This window comes from Sapajus apella, unplaced genomic scaffold (genome assembly GCF_009761245.1).
Source record: "Sapajus apella isolate SASKATOON/1434 unplaced genomic scaffold, GSC_monkey_1.0 scaffold69, whole genome shotgun sequence".
Classification (NCBI taxonomy): domain Eukaryota; kingdom Metazoa; phylum Chordata; class Mammalia; order Primates; family Cebidae; genus Sapajus; species Sapajus apella.
This window is the reverse complement of record NW_022437009.1, coordinates 1,044,623-1,063,595: the sequence shown is the minus strand read 5'-3', so window position 1 is coordinate 1,063,595 and position 18,973 is coordinate 1,044,623. Positions and strand designations below refer to the sequence as shown.

Sequence of the window (18,973 nt, the reverse complement as noted above, 5' to 3'; positions counted from 1 at the left end):
CTGCAAACAGTTTGAGAGTATTTGCAAGGTAGTGACTACCATGACTGGCCACAAGGAGTAGGGTGACAGATCGTAAGAAAGAAGTAAGGTCAACAGATAGGTGATATGATGCGGTTGAAATATAGTTGACTAAGTGAGTCTAGGGGTCAGTAGGTGGGGCTTAGAGATTCAAATGCTAAAAGGCGATATTTGTGAAGTTACATTACTGCTAGTGATGACAAGATCTGTATTTGAAGCCATTCAGGATTTTTTACTGCATGTAACAAGCTGAGTTTTCCTACCTAAAGCAGAAAGGCTAAGTAGCAGGAACAACACAGTCAGGATGCTGCCACTGCCACTGTATACTGCTAGGGCCTAGACCTCAACCATGAATCCCATCCTCCGTCCTTTCCTCTCTTAGCTGCCCCCTGTAAGAGTCATTGCCCAAGCAGGTGAGGCCTATTGCCTGAGCCCAAGTTGTGTGCCTTTCCTAGCTCATTTTACTTGAGGGCAAAGCAAAGAATGATATCCCTCAGTTTGGCTTCCTTACTAGCAGAAAGTGTTTCTGTCGACCCAGCACTCACTCAGAAAGGGGATTCCTTAAGACTAGAAAGGGGTCTAGACAGATATTGGCAATAATTTTCTTTTTAAGGTCAAAAAGTAAAAGATAAATGTCCTTAAAAAAAATCATGGGAATTTGTGAGGGACTAAGCTGAGATCAAGGAGATGACTGAAGATAAGGAGGTCACCATCATGAGAAGCCAGGCACTGCTTTAGATACTGGTAAGACAAAACAGAATGAAAAGATCAAACCCTGCACTTTTGGAGTTTGCCTTCACATAGGGGATTGAGCCTCTTGGCTCTTTCCAACACGCTATGCTTCTGCCATTTCTTCAAATATAGCAAGACAATAATATAATTTTAAGGATCTCTCTTGCTTCGATCTCTCCTGCTTGCTAGTCTCTGAAATTCTTTGGGCAGAACTCAAGATCTTTTCATTTACAATACTTAATAAAAGGCTAAAGATGCTAAATACCTGCTCGAGGTAAAAATAAGTAAACCTGTCTATTCTAAATTATATCTAATAAGAAAAAACAGTAGTAAATATATGCAGTACTGAGCACTCTATTGCACTATGTTCTTTCCTTTTTATTCCTGACTTAACTATCAAAACAAACCTATAACATAGGCACTATTATTTGTATTTTAGAGATAAAGTGACTAAGGCACAGAAGGGTTTAAATAACTTAGGTAGGAGATGGTGTGGCCAGGAAATCTGGCTCTAGTAATGACTGGATTATCACAGTCTTTCCTTTTATTTTTAAGCCAGAGGGGGATCTGAGAGCAGGTAAACACTAAAGGAAATACAAGTCACCAACCTACAGAACGGGACAGGCTCGTCTGAAGGTGGCCAAATGGAAGCTATGAGTATGTGCACAATGCTTCGCAGGGATAATATTGCTAAGAGTTAACATTGCTTTGCTTGATCTATAGTTTGGAGGAGACTTTGTTTTCAATATCAGGATCTGAAAGAAGAAAAGAAGTACAAGAAGATTCTTGAGTAAAGTCCCTAAATGATGAGAAGATAGGAGCACTGACAGTATCAGTTTGGAGCAGAACAAATAATAACTTTGGACCCTCTAGATAACTTGAACAAGATACAAAACCAAATGCTACTGTACACAACACTCCTTTTAGTAACCCAGCCACAACTTAGCAAGGGCTTCTTCAGCTTCCTAGGTCACGTTGGGAGATCTGGGAGCTGTCCTCGTAATCAGAGTATAGCTTGAAGACCATTTTTGTCCACGAGAAATGTAATTTTCATGGCTAGGGTTTGACAACTCTTCTTGCCATCCCATTCCTGTGTAAGAAACAAAATGGCGATTCCCTATAATTTTACCTACTGCAGAAGCTGTAAATGAATTCCTAAGTACATCCTGCAAAGAACTAAACCAAAGTCTGTTTTATCCCAGCTTAGATGACTTGCAGCTACCTTAAAATGCAGCCATATGCTTCCTGATATTGTAAGTCCTATTACGCAAGCCTCCTCCCCAATCTCAGAGGCTAGAAGACATGCCACTGATGTTGCTTCCCATCCACATTTTAAAATAACAGAATAAAAAAAACATGCAGTTTCAATTGGCTCCAGTTGGTATGAATAATGAGATGTGGATGTTGGATTTCTGGAAAGCTGCCAGTATGGTCATTAACTAGCCCGATACTAGGCCCACTTACAAAGAGGATAATTAATACGATTTTAAATAATGTCAACGTTAATGAAATTTTAAATTTGGGACTTGGGGATGGGATGAAACAACCTATGAATTAGAATCCTTCTTGAAGTAAGTGCTCTATAAGAAAGGGGATAGACCAGAATAAAGAGAGATGGAGCTTCCTCAATTGTGGCAATCATCAAGCTTTGCCCAATTAAAATACGGTCTTTTTTGAAGTTTATGATGGAAGAATCCCGGCTTTGACAAGTTGGCAGTAATCCTTGTGATCTATTTTACTAGGATATATATTGTCACTGCAAAAATAAAACATATTACTAAACTGGAGAGCAGACTCTGTCTGTGATCATTAGACAGACTGGACCAAGTGCCTCAAGCCTTTGATGCCCTGACATGTTATTTTCTGGATAGTGTCCAGCAACTCAATGTAGCATAGCTTTTTCTCTACTGTATCCAGATGGCAAATGGAAGAGATCAAATTCAACAATTTCAGGGCTAACCTAATGGATGTGAAGGCTGGCTCCCCTATGAGCTTTTCAGGGATATACAATACAAAAAGGCCTTTGAACAAAGAGACAAATAATTAGCTTTCTCTCTTTCTCTCTCTTCAAAACTAAACCATGGATGTGGTAATCTGGTTCAAATCGATCCTCTGGTTGAAAAGGACAGTGAAATATCTGATGAATTCTAATCACTGACACTCATGACACTTTCTGTGAAGTTCAGATGGGTGTTACTCTTAATATTCTGGAAAGCTTTTTTCTCCCCCTTCAGGCAAATATTTTTACACTTCAACTATTTCCTTCAAAACAACCAAGTGTGTGTGTGTGTGTGTGTGTGTGCGCGCGCGTGTGTGTGTGTGTGTGTGTGTGTGCGTGTTTTCCCAAATGTTTAGGCAGCATTGTCTTATAGAAAGATTCTCACACCCTCACCAAAGGCTTTCAGAATTGGCTAGCATAAGCCTTACACATTTGTGCTATTGTGTAACCATACACTAGACCTTCACTCTAAGTACATCTGTACAGGAAGGAATATGATATAAAGGTCCGCCTGACTCTCCAGACTTTACTTATCGAAGGTTTTACTTACTAAAGTACCAGAAATACCTAATTATTCACATAAAAGTCCTATGATATAGGGCATAAGACCAGCTTTGTACTTAGTAATGGAGTAGGTACAGTTAGTAAGTGGAGGGGTCAAAAGTGAGGGCGAGGGCTCAGCATTTGAAAGAAATATGTTTACCATGCTAGGTGCAGTGGCTCACACCTGTAATCCCAGCACTTTGGGAGGCCAAGGCGGGCAGATCACGAGGTCAGGAGTTCAAGATCAGCCTGGCCAACATAGTGAAACCCCATCTCTACCAAAAATACAAAAATTACCCATGTGTGGTGGCATGCACCTGTAGTCCCAGCTACTTGGGAGGCTGAGGCAGGAGAATCGCTTGAGCCCGGGAGGGAGAGGTTGTAGTGAGCCAAGATCATGCCATTGCACTCCAGACTGAGTGACAGAATGATACTCTGTCTCAGAAAAAAAAGAAAAGAAACATGTTTATCTTCTGGGTTCTTCCATGAAACAAAGAGAGGTCAACTTAAAATAAGAGTTGTTAGGGAGCAGAAAAGAATGGCGGGTAGGAGATAGGACTAGCGTGCAGCTTCCAGTTAGAAAGAACAGAACAGTGTCTGGAGACTCACATGGTGAACTTTCCCTCCAAGAACCACTGCAGGAACATACCAGGAAAAGCAAAAAAAATCACAGACTCGTTGAAAAAAGTGGCTTCCTGCTGCTAATGCCACGGACAGATGAAAAACTGTGAGTTCCCGAAGTGTGAAAGGGGAAAAAGTTGGCCACTGAACACATATCCTCACTGAGGAACCTAAAAATCCAGATCATGGGAGAAGGATTTAACCATATCTAGAGCTGAAATGGATTTAGGGAGCCAAGTGAAATATAAAAGTGGAAGAATTAGCAGAAGGAGCCCTGTAGGCACTTCCAGTCCTCAGCTCAAACCCCAGGGAAGCCATTCCGGGCCTTATCTCACAGAAGTCCTTGGGGAAGGAAAGGCAGCCAGTGGAAATGGGGAGAGGCCACAGGGTAAAGGAAGCTCCTAGCTGAACTCTGTAATAATTTCACTGAGCACGAACTTCCCAGAGCAGAATCCAAGGAAGGGCAGTAGAGGGGAGTGAACGGAAAGTGCAGATACAAACACAGAAGTCACAGCCAAAGGTGCAGGCAGGCAGGGAGGTAAAGACTAAGAGCCCTGCTTGCTTTATCAGCTGGAAGGCTTTTAGGCTAAGGTCAAGACCTCAGCCTTCTCTCCAGCTGCCTGCATATAAACTCAGTGCAGTTAGAGGGGCATGATAACAGTGAGAATGGCCTTGCTGGCTGGATGGGAGTGGGGCGAGGCATGTTGCTGCCAGCTTTCCCCCACTTCCCTGGTGACCTGTATGATGCAGCAGAGGCAGCCATAATCCCCTTGGGAACATAACTCCATGGGCCCGAGAACCACCCATCCATCCCCCACAGTGGCTGCAGCAAGCCCCGCTCAAGGAGAGTCTGAGTTCAGACCTGCCTAACCCTGTACTCCCCTGATGGCTTGTCTCTATTGGCCCTGGTATCCAAAGACAAAAGACACAATCCCTTGGGAGCTCCACGGCTCTGCCCATCACCTGAGAAACCTGAATACTCATCCTAGCCAATGTAAGGCAAGATTATATACCCCTTCTACACTCTCTTGAAAGTGCCACTTCTGGCTAGAGGGCAACCAACTCAACTCATGACAGAACAACCCTGCTCCTAAGAAAGAGAGAGCAACAGCTAATTCCACCATGTGCAACACCCTGGCTAACCAGAGGTTCTGAGTCTGTCCACGTTACAACTTCACTGTGAGCATAACCAGCGTTCAAGAAAATCAGTGCACTAAACAAAACTACAACCAAGGACTCCCACAGAGTCCACTTCACTCCCCTGCCGCCTCTACCAGAGAAGGTGCTGGTATCCACAGCTGGCAGACCTGAAGATGGATCACATCACAGGACTCTTTATAGCACTAGCCTGGATCCTGGTAGCCCCACTGGGTGGCTAGACCCAGAAAAGCAATAACAATGACTGCAGTCTGGCTCTCTGGAAGCCCTATCCCTAGAGAAACAGGGAGAGCACCACATCAAATGATTACTCTGTGGAACCAAAGAACCTGAAGAGCAGCCCTTGAGTTCCAGATCTTTCCACTGAAACAGTCTACCCAAATAAGAAGGAACCAGAAAAGTAATTCTGGTAGTGAGACAAAACAAGGTTCTATACCCACAAAAGATCACAGTAGCTCTTCAGCAATGGATCTAAACTAAGCAGAAATCTCTGAATTGCCAGAAAAATAATTCAGAAGGTTGATTTTTAAGCTAAGCAAGGAAGCACCAGAGAAAGGTGAAAAACAATTTTAAAAAATTTGTTTTAAATAAAGGATATGGATGAAAAAGTCCCCAGAGAAATAGATATGGTAAAGAAAAGACAATTACAACTTCTGGAAATAAAAGACACATTTAGAGAAATGCGTAACACATTGAAAAGTATCAAAAATAGAATCGAAAAAGTAGAAAAAAAAGCTTCAGAGCTCAAAGACAAAGCCTTCGAATTAACCCAATCCAATAAAGACAAAGAAAAAAGAATTGTAAAAATGAACAAAGCCTCCAAGAAATGTGCGATTATGTTAAATGACCAAACCTAAGAGTAATTGGTGTTCTTGAGGAAGAAAAGCAATCTAAACGTTATGCAAACTTATTTGAGGTAATAATTGAGTAAAACTTCCCTGGTCTTGCTAGAGATCTAGACATCCAAATATAAGAACCTCAAAGAATACCTGAGAAATTCATCACAAAAACATAATCATCTACACACAAAGTCATTAGATTATCTAAAGTCAAGACAGGAAAAAATCTTAGGAGCTGTGAGTCAAAAGCATCGGGTATCCTATAAAAGAAAACCTATCAGATTAACAGCAGATTTCTCAGCAGAAACCATGCAAGCCAGAAAGGATTGGGGTCCTATTTTTAGCCTCCTTAAACAAAATAATTATCAGCCAAGAATTCTGTATCCAGTAAAACTAAGCTTCATAAATAAAAGATAAAGCCTTTTTCAGACAAACAACTACTGAGAGAATTTGCAACTACCAAGCCAGCACTAAAAGAATTGCTAAAAGGAGTCCTAAATCTTGAAACAAAACCTCAAAATACACAAAATAGAACCTCCTTAAAACATAAATATCACAGAACCTGTAAAAAAGTAACACAATTTTAAAAACCTCAAGGTATTCAGGCAACAGCTAGCATGATGAATAGATCAGTAGGTACCTCACATCTCAATACTAATGTTGAATGTAAATGGCCTAAATGCTCCACTTGAAAGATACAGAATGGGAGGATGGAAAAGAATTTACCAACCAAGTATCTGCTATCTTCAAGAGACTCACCTAACCCAAAAGGACTCACATAAACTTAAAGCAAAGGAGTGGAAAAGAGATATTCCATGCAAATGGATATGAAAAGCGAGCAGAGATAGCTATTATACCATTATACCAGAAAAAAACAGACCTTAAAGTAACAACAGTTAAAAAAGACAGAGACATTATATAATGTAAAAGAATTAGTCCAACAGGAAAACATCACAATCCTAAATGTATATGCACCTAACACTGAAGCTCCCAAATGTATAAAACAATTATTACTAAACCTAAGAAATGAGATAGACAGCCACACAATAATAGTGGGGAACTTCAATATTCCACTGACAGCACCAGACAGGTCATCAAGACAGAAAGTCAACCATGAAACCATGGATTTAAACTAGAACAAATGGACTTAACAGATGTTTATACAATATTCTACCCAACAATTGCAGGATACACATTTTTTTCATCAGCACATGGAACATCCTCCAAGATAGACCATATGACAGGCTACAAAACACATCTCAATAAATTTAAGAAAAATGAAATGATCTCAAGTACTCTCTCAGACCACAGTGGCATAATACTGGAAATTAACTTCAAAAGGAACCCTCAAAACTATACAAATACATGTGAATTAAATAATCTGTTCCTGAATGATCCTTGGGTCAACAATAAAATCAAGATGGAAATTAAAAAATTACTTGAGCTAGATGATAATACTGGCAGAACCAATCAAAACCTCTGGAATATAGCAAAAGCAGTGGTAAGAGGAAAGTTGACAGTAACAAATGCCTACATCAAAAAGTCTGAAAGGGCACAAATAGACAATTTAAGGTCGCATTTCAAAGAACTAGAGAAACAAGAACAAACCAAACCCAAACCCAGCAGAAGAAAAATAACAAAGATCAGAGCAGAACTAAACAAAATTGAAACAAACAGAAACACAAAAGATAAACAAAAACCTGATTCTTTGAAAAGATTTAAAAAAATTGATACACTATTAGTGAGATTAGCCAAGAAGACAGAAGATCCAAATAAGCTCAATTAGAAATGAAATAAGAGATATTATAACTAATACCACAGAAATACAAAATATAATTCAAGACTACTATGAACACCTTTATGCACATAAACTAGACAACTTAGAGGAGATGGATATTCCTGGAAATATACAACCCTCCTAGATTAAACCAGGAAGAAACAGAAACTATTAAAAAATAATAAGTAGTGAGATTGAAACAGTAATTTTTAAAAAATTGCCACCAAAAAAAAGTCCAGTACCACATTGATCACAGCCAAATTCTATCAGACATTCAAAGAAGAATTACTACCAATCCTACTGAAACTATTGCAAAAGACGGAGAAAGATGGAATCCTCCCTAACTCATTCTATGAAGCCATCATTACCCTAATACCAAAACCAGGAAAGGACATAACAAAAAAAGAAAACTACAGACCAATATCCCTGATGAACACAGATACAAAAATCTTCTATAGCTAACTGAATTCAACAGCATATCAAAAATGACCAAGTGGGTTTCATACCAGGGATGCAGGGTTGGTTTAACATACACAAGGAAATAAATGTAATAATATACCACATAAACAGAAATAAAAACAAAAATCATATGATCGTCTCAATAGATGCAGAAAAAACATTTGACAAAATTTAACATTGCTTTATGATTAAAACCCTCAGCAAAAATTGGCATAGAAGGGATATACCTTAAGGTAATAAAAGTCATCTATGACAAACCCATAGCCAACATTATACTGAATGGGGAAAGGTTGAAAGCATTTCCTCTGTGTACTGGAATAAGACAAGGATGCCCACTTTCACCAATTCTACTAGCCAGAATAATCAGACAAGAGAAAGAAATAAAGGGCATCCAAATTGGTAATGAGCAAGTCAAACTGTTGCTCTTTGCCAGTGATATGATCGTATACCTGGAAAACCCAAGACTCATCCAAAAAGCTCCTACATCTGATAAATGAATTCAGTAAAGTTTCAGATACAAAATCAATGTACATAAATCAGTAGCATTGCTATACACCAATAGTAATCAAGCTGAGAATCAAATCAAGAACTCAACCCCTTTCACAACAGCTGCAATAACATAAAACAAAACAAAATGAAATACTTAGTAATATACCTAACCAAAGAGGTGAAAGATCTCTGCAAGGAAATCTACAAAACTGCTGAAGAAAATCGGAGATGATAAATGAATTCAGTAAAGTTTCAGATACAAAATCAATGTACATAAATCAGTAGCATTGCTATACACCAATAGTAATCAAGCTGAGAATCAAATCAAGAACTCAACCCCTTTTACAACAGCTGCAATAAAATAAAATAAAACAAAACAAAATAAAATACTTTTAAAAAATAAACTAAATAAATAAAAATAAAATTAATAAATAAAATAAAAAACAGCATAGTACTAGCATAAAAACAGGCATATAGGACAATGGAATGGAATAGAGAACCCAGAAATAAAGCTAAATACTTACAGCCAACTGATCTTTGAGAAAGCAAACAAAAACATAAAGTGGGAAGGGATACCCTATTCAACAAATGGTGCTGGGATAATTGGCAAGCCACAGGTAAAGGAATGAAACTGGATCTTCATCTCTCACCTTATATAAAAATCAACTCAAGATGGATCCAAGACTTAAATCTGAGACCTGAAACCATAAAAATTCTAGAAGATAACCTCAGAAAACTTCTCCAAGATATTGGCCTAGGCAAAGAGTTCATGACCAAGAGCCCAAGAAGAAATGCAACAAAAACCAAGATAAATAGATGGGACTTAATTAAACTAAAAAGCTCCTGTACAGCAAAAGCAATAAGCAGAGCAAACAATTCATAGTATGGGGAAAAAAATCTTCAGAATCTATAGACCTGACAAAGGACTAATATCCAGAATCTACAAAGAACTCAAACAAATCAGCAAGAAAAAGGCAATCAATCCTAGCAAAAGTGGGCTAAGGACATCAATAGAGACAATTCTCAAAAGGAGATATACAAATGGCCAACAAGCACATGGAAAAATGCTCAACATCACTAATCATCAGGGAAATGCAAACCAAAACCACAATGTGATATGACCTTACTCCTGCAAAAATGGCAATAATTTAAAAAAAAATAAAAAAACAATAGATGTTGGCCTGGATGTGGTAAGAAGAAACAGTTTTACACTACTGGTGGGAATGTAAACTAGTACAACCACTTTGGAAAACAATACGTAGATTCCTCGAAGAATTAAAAGTAGAACTACCATTTGATTCAGCAATCCCACTACTGGGTACCTATCCAGACAGAACCAGCCAAAATGCCCATCAGCCAAGTGGGTAAAGAAAATGTGGCACATATATATATATAATGGAATATGACTCGGCCATGAAAAGGAATGAAATAATAACATTCACAGCAACCTGGATGAAGTTGGAGACCATTAGTCCAAGTGAAGTAATTCATGAATGGAAAATCAAACATAGTATGTTCTCACAAGTGAGAGCTAAGCTACGAACACACCATGGTATAAGAATGACAGAATAGACTCCGGAGACTTGGGGAAAATGGATACAAGGTGGATGAGGGAGAAAAAAAAGAAAAGAGAAACTGGGAAGGAAGGAAAATACAGCTCTCTGAGGAAAGGGAAAAAAATGTAGGAGTTCTTATCTTGGGTTTATGGACTTGTGAAACTGTATACAAAGTTTTGAGAATGCATATATACATTTTCCAAGATAGAAGGTCCACATTTTAATCAAAAGAAATAGTAACCCCACCTTATCCCCTCAAAAAGTGTTAAGAACTCTGAGGACAAGACTTAATACAGTTAATAGAAACAGATTAGGCATATTAATGTATCTAAAGAAAGGGTATGTCCCCTTGAGAAGTGGAAGCTTTAAAAAAGCAGCTCTACGTACTAGGAAAATTTGGCCTTGCGTTTTAAAGAACTACCCAAGGGAGTTAGCACTATGGCACAGGTGGCAGTATGTTGCCCAAGAAACAGGTGTCCCACACTGGAGATGGGTCTTTGGATAATGATAGCTTGATTGCCCTACCCAATGAGGTGCCTCAGTGAACTCCCTTTGCTGTGGTTCCATACCCATCAAGCTATCTTTTTTGATAATGTGGCTTCCCAATTAAATCTGGCTGTAAGTAGAGACTATGGTAATCAGTGAAGAAAAGTAGTTGGGATTCCTCATCACTCCATCTACATATAAGATATGTGTGTGTGTCGGGAGGGGGGGTGTTTGTGACTGTGCAAGAGTCACACACAAGTGCATGCACACACACACATTAATGTTAGCCTATAAAACATTTTCCTAAATTGGCTTCCAGCATGTTCCCATTTCCTAATTCTCTTATGCCTACCTGGACAATAGTATCTTGTCTGGTTCTTCTCATCATTCCAAACTCAATGTTGGAATGTTCACAGTCTCAGTAGTTGAACTCCTCCCCTTTCTTCCCCTTCCCTCCCCTCTTCTCTTTCTATGCCTACTGCACAGATAATCACACCCCATCTCAAGGCTTTACGCACAGTCTATACAGAGGACTCTCAAATGTACATCTCCATCTGCACTTCTCTCCTGTGCTTTGGTCTCACGTATCTAACTGCCTACCTGACATGTCCACTAAAATGTTCACTAAGCATTTAAACTCAATTTGCCTAAAACTTAACTCCTGATAACTCCCGATCTTCCCTCCCAAAATCTTGTTACTGTTGCATTGTTTACTATCTCAGTAAATTGCAAATTCATTATTCCAGTTGCTCTGGCCAGAAACTTTGGAAACATCATTGACTCTTGTTTCTTTCATCCTCCATCTAATTAGTCAGAAAATCTTATTTATTCTACCTTCTTTAAAATAAATATTCATGCCCGGGTGTGGTGGCTCATGCCTGTAATCCTAACACTTTGGGAGGCCGAGGTGGGCAGATCACTTGAGCTTAGGATTTTGAGATCAGCCTGACCAACATGGCAAAACATTGTCTCTATTAAAAATACAAAATTAGCCGGGCATGGTGGCACATGCCTGTAGTCCCAGCTACTTGGGAGGCTGAAGCAGGAGAATCACTTGAACCCAGGAGGTGGAGGTTGTAGTGAGCTGAGATTGTGCCACTGCACTCCAGCCTGGGCAACAGAGTGAGGTTATGTTACAACATAACATAACATAACAAAACAACGTAACATAAAATAACATAACATAACATAACACAACAAAACATGGCAAAATTAATATCCAGAACCTGATCACACCTCATAAAACAATCTTCACTACTCACCCTAGTCCAAGCCACCATCATCTCCTGCTTGAATCCTGTAGCCTCTTACATGGTCTCCTTGCTTTTACTCTTGTCCCTCTTGTAGCCAGAGTGTGGCTTTAAAACTGACATCAGATCACGCTACTTTTCCACACAAAAGCTTCCCATGACTTCCCAATTTAATCCCACAAAAAGCCAAAGTCTTTACAATTGATTCTAAGATTCTACACAACTGACCTCTCCATGTCTACCCTCCTATTAGCCATCTGACTTCATATACTAATACTATGGTGATCAGCATAATGCAAACCACCCCAAGGTTAGGGTCCTGGCTCTTCACCCGTTAGCTGTGTGCATTCTGTTGCTTGTGTGACAAGTTGCTTAACATCTGTTTCACAGATCCTCATCTGTATTGTCTTACAGGGTTGTTCTAAGAATGAAATGAGTTAATACTTGTGAAGTATTTAGAAAAGGATCCAATATATAGAAAGTACTATATAGTATTTGTTAAAGAAAATGCTCTCTCTCCTGCGGCCGTACTGGCCTCTATGCTGGTCTTCAAACATTCCAGGTTAGCCCCACCTCATGGCCTTTCCATTCTTCCTTCCTCCTCCTGGCATGTTAGTCCCCCAGATGTCTACTTTGTACATGTTCTCACCACCTTCAGGTCTTTTGTTAAAAGTCACCTTTTTGGAGGCTTCTGCTGACCAACCAATTTACAGCTTTGAAACCTCCTAATTCCTGCTTTGTTTTATTCTCCATATCACTGTTATCTAACATACTATATATCTTACTTACTTGTTGTCTGTCTCTCCTACTGGAATTTAAGATTTTTGTTTTTCAATGGTCTATCTCCAATATCTACCACATCATAAGTACTCAATAAATATTTACTGAATGAATCAATATTATAAAATACTCACAACTTTATTACTCTCATGAATTAGAGATGAGGACAGAATTCACCACGTGACATATTCAAATAATCCTCCATTGAACAGGGTTTTTTAATCATTCACGAGACATTGGGTCCAAAAAGTTTTACATGACTATATAAATGAGAGAAGAGTAGATGTTTACACTTATTCAGGTCTCTGTTGTTATTTTTCCACCTCTTGAATACTCTTCTAAACTGATTAAAGGGTTAGGATGCTGGCCCTCTCTTTGCCTCAAATTCTATTCTCTAAGAGAGTTCAATTAGCAGGTAGACTACCGATCCAATACACTAGCATTCAATACATTTGTTGGATCTCCTCAACCTCAATCCTTTATTCCCACGTTATACCCTGGGCCTTGCCATCATATAGAATTTCTCCATTTTTGAAATCATAAATGTCTATATTCTACTCAGTCTGCAACCTTCTACCTTTTAACCCTTTTATCCTTAAATCCCCACTATATCTGCTCTTCAAGTTTATTTAGAAATCATAGCCTCTAATTTTTTCCATTTTTTGCTGGTACAGCAGTCTCTACCTGTCTTCTCTTCTTCCCTACCCAGCCTGGCCCCAAGGTCATCACTTGGACCACGTTCTCCCGAGCAACCTCAGCTCCCCTTGCCAAAGTGTCCCAATAGTGAAGACAAACACTCTAATCCTGGATCAAGGGTAAAGAACTCATTCACTTACTTACTTACTAGTTAAGCAGTTTTGGGGAAAAAAAAATGCAGAATTTTGTTCCAAATCTAATTTGTGATTTCTAATTTCAATTAGGCTCTGAGCAGTGTTTACCCTTTTTAAAAACTTAAATGATACATACAGTGTGCTTGGCACTGTTCTAGATAGTCGCAAATATTAACTCACTGAATTCTCACACTCACAGTAACACTCAGAAGTAGATACTATTTTTTTTTCACAAATAGGACTTTTTATTTGCCACTAGTCTGAGCTTTAAAGATTATTGGACTGGTGGGTCATATCCATCAGCTCATTTTAGCACCTGTCTCGTCCCTGGTGGCTTTTCCAGAACTACCACCTTCACCATGAAGCTCCACAAGTTTTCCCAATTCAAAACTTCTTCAGCATTTTTACCTTTCTAACGAAGACATCATAGAGAGGATAAATACACTGGCAAGCGTTTTCTATGTCTTTTCCAATGCTGTCTGGAATCAATTTATTAATCACTTCTTTCAAGACATTTGTCTGCACCTCTCAGGTCATCATTTCCATCATCTTCTTCAGGATTTAGCAGACCTGTTGGTGCTGAGCATAAGAGGTCTTCCATATCTGACTGTTGCATTTTTTACTAAAACCAACATAGAACAGATGAAGCAAGTAACCATCAGTAGTTTGACATCAACATGAGCATCAATCATCGTCCACCATTTTTTGACCATGGAACACATTTTGTCATGGGTAAGATCCATGCCATGGAAGTTTTGCCCTGAACATCTTCAGTAATCAGCGTGAATTTCCTAAATGCAACTTGATCATTCTGCAACTCAGTATGACTCACTTCAAACACACTATCTTTGAGGCCATCAGATGCAATTTTGGTTCCTTGGGTCCTGGTGACTAGCGTCTTTCCAGTATTTCTTATATTGAACATAGCAGGTGCTTTCACATCATACCAATCTTTCTTAGAAAACGGATCAACCACTTTCTTCTTGGCTCCCTTTCTGCAGCCTTTCCTAAGGTGCTTGTTCTTGCCAACTGCCATGGTGCTGCTCAGAGCCAAAAACTGGGCTATATACTATTATTGTCTTTGTTTTATGGATGAAAAAACAAATTAAGGCACAGAAAAATCAAGTGACTTCACAAGGTCACACTGCCAGTAAGCAGTAGAACTTACTAGCTCCAAATCCTGGCAGTCTAGCTATACAGCTCAAGCTTTTATCTCCATGTTCTTCTCCATGTTATAAATGAAAATGAGGTATAGAGAGGTTTAGTAAGTTGCCCAAGGATACCCATTTAAATATTGAGTGCAAAAACTCTGGTTTGAATGCAAGGAGTCTGACTGCAGAATTCATACACAAACCCAATAACCTATAACATCTCCTCAGAACTGAAGCCCTCTGAGAAAATCATGCTTAACAGGTTTTGGGGCTCCTCAACTTCCCATGCCATTCTCCACAAACTTATCTGGACCCCCACTTATCTCTACCTTTCTCCCACTCTCCTAGTGTTCAGTCATTTGCTATGGACGACATGTTTTCCTATTTCTTCCATCTCTTTCCTGTGTTGTCAATCTTTTTCTATGTTTTGTTTTTTTGTTTTTTTGTTTTTTTTTTGAGACGGCGTTTCGCTCCTGTTACCCAAGCTGGAGTGCAATGGCGCGATCTCGGCTCACTGCAGCCTCTGCTTCCTGGGTTCAGGCAATTCTCCTGCCTCAGCCTCCTGAGTAGCTGGGACTACAGGCACGCGCCACCATGCCCAGCTAATTTTTGTATTTTTAGTAGAGACGGGGTTTCACCTTGTTGACCAGGATGGTCTCGGTCTCTTGACCTCATGATCCATCCGCCTCGGCCTCCCAAAATGCTGGGATTACAGGCGTGAGCCACCGCGCCCGGCCTGTCAATCTTTCTATCTTCACTGGCTCTTATAGTCATGCTCGAGTTTCTTTCATCCTAATAGACGTTACCGTCAAAAAATTTTTTGGTAAGGCCACTCTTTATAGCTCCCTTCACCTGCTCATTCTCTTCTCAATCAGGATCTTCCAAAGAACAAACCTCACTTTCTCACCTCTTCTCTCATGGTAACTAAGCTTCTGCACCAATAACTCTTCTAAAGCTTTTGTTGCTAACATCTTTAGTGATAATAGCAACTGTAAATTCTTTTAATTTTTTTTTTTTTTTTAAGACAGTCTTGTTCTGTTGCTCAGGCTAGAGTGCAGTGGCACTACCTTGGCTCACTGCAACCTTCACCTCCCCGGTTCAAGCTATTCTCCTGCCTCAGCCTGCCACATAGCTAGTTAATTTTTGTATTTTTTAGTAGAGATGGGGCTTTACTATGTTGGCCAGGCTTGTCTCGAACTCCTGACCTAGATGATCCGTCCACCTCCCAAAGTGCTGGGATTATAGGCTAAATTCTAATGGATAATTCTTAGTCTTCATCTTTGAAATTCTCTACTCCCTTGGAATCCTTAGATCTATACTCTAATGATTCTTCTCCCATCTCTGTCTCCCTGTTTTAATTCCTCAACTCTGGTCTCTTCCCCTGGGTTTGAACTGAGAGAAGTTTAAAAAAGCTTGATTTAACTTTTTCCACCTACTATACATGCTTTTTTCTTAATGATCTCCCTGTAGAAAATGCAATTTAAATGGTATTCCCATTTAAATTGCAGTAATCCCATCAGTGGTCATGGCTTTGTTACTCCTTTTTGAAGAGCCATTCCTCTTGTTCCCTGTTCCTTCTAACTTGTGGTAAAAATGGAAACTGGCTGACCCTATATCTACACAAGGTCAGTCTAAAGGTAAGCATCTGAATTCCAAAGAGATGGGTATCACGGAAGCCTGACCAAAAAGTCTGCTGGATGGAAAAGACAGAGGGCAAGATGTGTCTCTATTTTAGTCATAGGTATGCTAATATATTGTCAAGCAAAATTAAGGAAATGTGGTCTGCTAAAGAAGTTTTGTTCTATTTTAGAATGTGAGAAACGGTGCAGGAGATATGTGGATGCTGAAACACTGAAATTTCAAAGACACTTTAAAGATTTATGGGTATAAAGAATAACTGGTTCTGGATTTTACAAGATGTCTGGCCACTGTAGTCACAGACTGCAAGAGAATGTTTGTGTCCTCTCAAAATTCATATGCTGAAACCTAATTCCCAATTTAATAGTACTAGGAGGTGGGGCTTTTGGGAGGTAATCAGTGGCCTCATAAAAGAGATCCCAGAGAATGAATCAGTAAGGAAGCCCTCACCAGACATGGAATGTGTCAGCACCTTGATCTTGGACTTCCTAGCCTCCAAAACTGACAAATAAATTTCTGTTGTTTATGCTACTAATTCTGTGGTATTTCGTTATAGCAGCCTCAAAAGAGTTAGTCATAGATTTACCAGAAAGATGCTGCAATCAAACCCGTCCCCTTGGCTAGAGAGAGTGGCTCACATCTGTAATCTCAACGCTTTGGGAGCTGAGGTAGGAGGACCACCCGAGCCCAGGAGCTCGAGATCAGACTGGACACCATAGCAAGACCTTGTGTTTAATTTTAAAAAAGCCAAATGTGGTGGCCTGTGCCTGTAGTCCCAGCTATTCAGGAGGCTGAGTATCACAGATCACTCGAGCCCAGGAGTTCAAGGCTACAGAGAGCTATGATTGTACCACTGCACTCCAGCCTCGGCAACAGAGCGAGACTCTGTCTCAAAAAACAAAAAAATCCCATTCTTTCTAACAAATATGATATAGGACAATTTAAGGTTTTATTAAACATGTAATGACAATGTGGTAACCCAGCATAGCAATAAAGCTTTCCTGACCAACTACTGTAATACCACTGGCCACTTTAAAAAAAGAAAATATAAATTTTTTGCAAAACCTTGGTTGTATAGATATAAAAATATGCTTGAATCACATTACTCTGCATTTATTAAGGTGCAAAGAAAAATGAAGTTGCATTAGCTTACATATGGCCTTACTGTCTATATTGTGTAATACTGCAGTGAAACCTAGGGCTGTTTTCTCCATCTATGCAGGGCATACCAAGATCTACAGAGCAAAAGGGCTACGCATGGTTTGACAAGCTGCTTAAACGGGACTTAACGTGGGTAAATGAGGAAAAAAGAAAGGCAATGTCAATACAATAAATGAGCTTTTTATTTCCTTTGTGAGTTGAAGAAAGCACACTCTTGATTATAATAGTAAAAACCACATCAATTGTATAGATAATATGGCACATTTATTGAACTAGACAGTCCTTTGAGGCAAAACCATATGCAAAATAAAATCTTTTCATCTTAATCCTATGTCTGCACTTTTCTATATACAGATGTAACAAACCTCAGTATAATATAAAGAGGTGGAAAACCCTAGTATAATTAGTGGTACCTGTGAAAAATACAGTTAGGTTCAGAGTGACAGTAACAGTCAGTTAAGCAACAAGTTGGAAATCCACGCCCTCTCAAAGAATCATTTAAATAAAATTGGTATGATCTTCCAATCATTTATAAACCTGGATACTTTGGGCAATAATAAGATCACTTACTGCAACAAACATTACACGTCTTTTGTAATTAAATAAAAATACACACAAAAATGTATGGTTTCAGTTCAACAATCTCCTTGATGACAATGCTATGCACTGGCTCATGTGTTGTCCCATTGATTTTTTTTCACTGAATTCATTCACTCATTAAATCCTTACTGAGCTCTTTCTGTAACAGGATGTTATGATGCCAAAGATTTAAGAATTAAATCTTTATTATTATAATAACTCATTTTCTCACACCCAGTTATCACAGCCAGCGCACAACAGAAAGAGTCTTCCTGTCTTTCATCACTGGTGGTGGCCTCCAGAAACATACTGTCTGCTGAGGTCTGCCTGCTGAGTGGTCGCCTAAGCTGCACCTGTGGTACAGTGTACACTAAACTGTTTTCTGCTGAGGTGTGCACAAAAGGTCTAAATGAAAAAGAGCATGCTCTTCCATCTATCTTAAAGCAAGCACCTACACAGAGAGACAAAATATAAAGGATGTGGGCTTTTTTCTGTAAGAAAGGCACAATGTCCTATAAAATTTCAAACTGGAAGCAATCATTTCCAGCTTCAGAACAAAGTTTTTGGAACCTATATCTGAGGTTTTTGTTGTTGTTGTTGCTGTTTGTTTTAAAACATTTTACTGTGATATAATTGATATCACAAAAAGCTGTACATATTTTGTTTTGTTTTTAAAGAATGATAGAATACAGACAGATAAGGTTAGGAAGAAAGGCCTTTCCAAGAAGAGGTAATGACATTAATAAGGAAGTCAAAGGGAATAGCTCTGAGGAAACTTGGAAATTTATGAATTCTAGGCCAAAGGATCTATGTAAGATAGCAATGGTCTAGACAGAGATTTTGGATTCAGACTGTGCAAAGTTTTAAATGTTTGTCTGTGAAAAGTCTGGGCTTTATGAGGAACTCC

The 18,973-nt window shown here is 39.1% G+C and overlaps 1 protein-coding gene and 1 pseudogene across 2 annotated transcripts in view; both read right to left on the bottom strand.

Moving 5' to 3' along the window:
- WARS2 (tryptophanyl tRNA synthetase 2, mitochondrial) overlaps nt 1-18,973 on the bottom strand; it is a 112,349-nt gene that overhangs the window by 84,287 nt on the left and 9,089 nt on the right. The gene's annotated exons all lie outside the window — the stretch shown is intronic.
- Nucleotides 11,821-15,135, bottom strand: LOC116531002 (annotated as a pseudogene).